This window comes from Tribolium castaneum, chromosome 11 (genome assembly GCF_031307605.1).
Source record: "Tribolium castaneum strain GA2 chromosome 11, icTriCast1.1, whole genome shotgun sequence".
Taxonomy (NCBI): domain Eukaryota; kingdom Metazoa; phylum Arthropoda; class Insecta; order Coleoptera; family Tenebrionidae; genus Tribolium; species Tribolium castaneum.
The window spans coordinates 557,501-562,167 of NC_087404.1; the positions used below are offsets into that span (position 1 = coordinate 557,501).

Below are 4,667 nucleotides of genomic sequence, written 5' to 3' on the forward strand. Positions count from 1 at the left end.
CCGTTCGCGTGCGGGTGAGTTCTGCAGGTAGACATCTCCCCAACAGCAGCACATTGAAAAGAAGGGCAGCGGCCTCCGGTGGAAGCTTGTTCCACACGGAAACCGCTATTCCGTCGGGCCCCGGCGCTGCACCATTCCGGACCCGAGACCTTCCCACCTCCTCGACAGAGATGGGGTCCCACACCCGGCGTGCCAGCTCTCCATGGTCGGAGACCTCCTCCGCCCATCCCTCGACCTCAGCGGACGCCTCCGAAAAGACGCCTCGCCAAAAATCGATGAATGCGGGATCGCGATTGGGAGCCCGATTGGCCCCCTCTCGACGATCACCAAGGATTCGAGCCAAACACGCCTTGGGATCCTTCCGGTACAGCTCCTGCACCCGAGCGTACTCCCTTCTCCTCGCCGTGCGCCTGCTCACCGATGCGCCGTCGACATCTAGGTCGCTCTGATCCCCTCTGGTACTAACCCTTTTGACAGGGAAGACATCCCGAAGCCAGCCCAGCAACTGGCCCGAAACATCCTCCCCATCGCAAGCCCGTCTCGCGATGTCACAGAGACGGTCTCCCTGAAACCCGAGGCGCTGCCAGTCGACCCCTCCGACAAGGTCGGCGACAGCGCCCCTGATCGCCCCATCGAAAGCAGGGGGCTCGGGAGGGTTTTCCCGTTGAGGATCAGGCTGACGAGGCGCATCACCATCACGCAGTTCGGGGAGGTTTATTTGCGGCGCCTGCAGAAATCTCTGGACCAGTGCTTTGTAAGTCGCATCTCTGCGCTTACCTTTCACTGCTTCCAGAGTCCTACCCGGCATGCGCGGAACCAGAAACTGGTTCATAAACCTTACACCCCCTTGCTGGATGGCACCGGCCTCAAGCCTGGCCATCATGGCTGTCTCCTCGTCTGACCAGCGGGCATGAATGCGTTCGATGTCTATTGCGTTATTAGCCTCGTCTGGATGCGCCCTCCGTATATGCAACCCGCGGCCATTGGCGGTGGTAAACGACCGTGCACAATACGGGCATGGATTTTGGGCGGGCTCCCCATCGGCATTCCGACCAGCAGCAAAGTCATAGCAAAGCAAAATAAGAGAGTCATAGTTACTCCCGCCGTTTACCCGCGCTTGCTTGAATTTCTTCACGTTGACATTCAGAGCACTGGGCAGAAATCACATTGCGTCAACACCCGCAGGGGCCATCGCAATGCTTTGTTTTAATTAGACAGTCGGATTCCCCCGGTCCGTGCCAGTTCTGAGCTGACCGTTGAATGGCGGCCGAAGAGGACTTCCGGACGCCCTGACGGGCGCACCCGGAGCCTCGCAGCAAGACGGTTCCGCGGGAGGCCAAAAGGCACGGGACCGAACTCGGATTCGACATTGACCGCCGAAACGGAACAACGCTTCACCTCGCACAGGCCCGGCACGTCAGCCGCGACCCGCTTCCTCGCCAAGCCCGACACGCCCCGATCCTCAGAGCCAATCCTTATCCCGAAGTTACGGATCCAATTTGCCGACTTCCCTTACCTACATTATTCTATCGACTAGAGGCTCTTCACCTTGGAGACCTGCTGCGGATATGGGTACGAACCGGCGCGACGCCTCGACGTGGCCCTCTCCCGGATTTTCAAGGTCCGAGGGGAAGATCCGGACACCGCCGCAACTGCGGTGCTCTTCGCGTTCCAAACCATATCTCCCTGCTAGAGGATTCCATGGAACTCGAACGCTCATGCAGAAAAGAAAACTCTTCCCGGATCTCCCGACGGCGTCTCCGGGTCCTTTTGGGTTGCCCCGACGAACTCTCTTGCGAGGGCCCGAATTATTAACGGTTCCGCTGCCGGGTTCCGGAATAGGAACCGGATTCCCTTTCGCCCAATGGGTGTGTGCTCGCTTCGTACGTTTACGTTCGAATTAAAAACGAACCAACGACATATCTACACCACATCAACATCGGCTTTCGCCTAGGGCTTAGGATCGACTGACTCGTGTGCAACGGCTGTTCACACGAAACCCTTCTCCACGTCAGTCCTCCAGGGCCTCGCTGGAGTATTTGCTACTACCACCAAGATCTGCACCGACGGCGGCTCCAGACGGCCTCACGGCCAGTCCTTCTGCGCTCACCGCCGCGACCCTCCTACTCGTCAGGGCTTCATGGCCGGTTAATTAAATAACCGACCGCACATGCCGCTGACGGCCGAGTATAAGCACGACGCTTCAGCGCCATCCATTTTCAGGGCTAGTAACTTCGGCAGGTGAGTTGTTACACACTCCTTGGCGGATTCCGACTTCCATGGCCACCGTCCTGATGTCTTAAGTTACCAACGCCTTTCATGGTATCCCATAAGCGTCGATTTAGGCGCTTTAACTCGGCGTTTGGTTCATCCCACAGCGCCAGTTCTGCTTACCAAAAATGGCCCACTTGGCACTCTGATTCGAGTCTCGCGGCTTCATATAAAGTTCGAGCAAGCCGGAGATCTCACCCATTTAAAGTTTGAGAATAGGTTGAGGCCGTTTCGACCCCAATGCCTCTAATCATTCGCTTTACCGGATGAAACTCGTAAGCGACGAGCGCCAGCTATCCTGAGGGAAACTTCGGAGGGAACCAGCTACTAGATGGTTCGATTAGTCTTTCGCCCCTATACCCAGTTCCGACGATCGATTTGCACGTCAGAATCGCTACGGACCTCCATCAGGGTTTCCCCTGACTTCGTCCTGACCAGGCATAGTTCACCATCTTTCGGGTCCCAGCGTGTACGCTCTTGGTGCGCCTCTTCTCGCAATGAGAATGAGACGCCCCGGGAGTGCGGGGCGACAGCCGTAACGGCCGCCCATCTTCCCTTAGTCCGTGCAAGACGAACTTTCACTTTCATTGCGCCTTCAGGTTTAGTCATGTCCCAATGACTCGCGCACATGCTAGACTCCTTGGTCCGTGTTTCAAGACGGGTCCTGAAAGTACCCAAAGCTATAGCGTCGCAGATCGGCGTTTCAACCGAGTCTGTCCGAGAACTCATTGGCGAACAGCCATTCGTAGACAGAACCGACACCAGGTGCGATTACCGTCATAAACGAACGCGCTTGCCAATGGTCGGACGCTAACTGTGTAGCGGCCCGGCGCCATATGCATACCTTCGAGCGAGTCGACCGGGAAACACCGCGGGTTCGTCCGAAACGGCGAACCGTTCGAACGGGCTCCACCGCGGGCCTTAGATCGACACCCAAAGGATCGCGACGTCCTACTGGGGGAGAAGTGCACGCGTTCGACTTCGGTTCGCATAAACAAAAGGCGCGAACGACGCGTACGCCGTTCGTCGCACGATCATTTAGCGCCGCTATCGAGTCACGCTGAATCTCCCCTTTCGACCTTTCGGGTTTCTCAGGTTTACCCCTGAACGGTTTCACGTACTATTGAACTCTCTCTTCAAAGTTCTTTTCAACTTTCCCTCACGGTACTTGTTCGCTATCGGTCTCGTGGTCATATTTAGCCTTAGATGGAGTTTACCACCCACTTAGGGCTGCACTCTCAAGCAACCCGACTCTGAGGAGAGATCCTCCCGTTATCGGCAACGGTCACTACGGGCCTGGCACCCTCTATGGGCTGTGGCCCCGTTCAAGATGGACTTGGACGCGTCGCACAATCTCGGGATGACGGATCCTCCCTAACACCACATTTCCCGGCGTCCGGTTTCGGCCGCGGGATTCAGTGCTGGGCTTTTTCCTGTTCGCTCGCCGCTACTAAGGAAATCCTAGTTAGTTTCTTTTCCTCCGCTTAATAATATGCTTAAATTCAGCGGGTAGTCTCACCTGCTCTGAGGTCGCAAATATAAATTTGCCTTTATTTTGTCAGACGATAATTACACGTATTCCGTTTATATGGCTGCCTCCAAACAATTTCAAACATCGATCTGACGTCGTTGCGAGAATGTTGTTGTTGTTAATTATAGTGCATAAAATATGCATATAAACAACTTTAACGTCTCGGACACGACGATCGCTTCGTTCGAAATTTAAGCGTTGTGGCTGCTTTTTAATATCGGACGTGCTACGTCTAAACCAACTTGTACCAACAAACTAATAAGAATGTCAGCCGCTATTGCGTTTTAGGATGCCGCGTTATTTTTTATATTGTTTTTATTGTTGTCTACGTTGCATAATATTTTATTATGACAACCGACAATCAATTAACAATTATAGTAACGCGTCATATTTGCACCCAACACGCTCCGACGTAATTGTCTACACAACATTGTGCGCTGTGTTTAAGACAAAAACCGAGCAGTCTTTGAAATTGACACGACCCTCAGCCAGGAGTGGTCCGGGAACAGTATATCCGAGGACCGCAATGTGCGTTCGAAATGTCGATGTTCATGTGTCCTGCAGTTCACAAGTTGACGCGCAATTAGCTGCGTTCTTCATCGACCCACGAGCCAAGTGATCCACCGTTCAGGGTAATCTTTTCAAACAAATTTAAAATATTATTACATAACGCACCGTTCCACATCGAAATCGTTTCATCATCACACAACAACAAAAATAACTACTTAAGGTTATTACAATTGTGATGTATATGTGAGAAACGGACCAATCGAAAGAAACGTTCGGCGTTATATTTTATAATATTTTATTTAATTAAAGTGGCATTTGTTTCTACTTATCGAAAAGAGTATGCAGTTATAGTTTA

At 53.2% G+C, this 4,667-nt stretch overlaps 1 non-coding gene and 1 pseudogene across 1 annotated transcript; both read right to left on the reverse strand.

Annotated features, from left to right (window-relative positions):
• The window catches only part of LOC135267373 (large subunit ribosomal RNA), a 7,385-nt pseudogene extending 3,581 nt beyond the window's left edge, over positions 1-3,804 (reverse strand).
• Positions 3,805-4,280: 476 nt separating this feature from the next.
• LOC135267384 (5.8S ribosomal RNA) lies at positions 4,281-4,437 on the reverse strand. The gene has a single exon (XR_010335804.1). It is a non-coding gene; the product is annotated as a 5.8S ribosomal RNA (ribosomal RNA).
• Between the last annotated feature and the right edge of the window lie 230 nt (positions 4,438-4,667).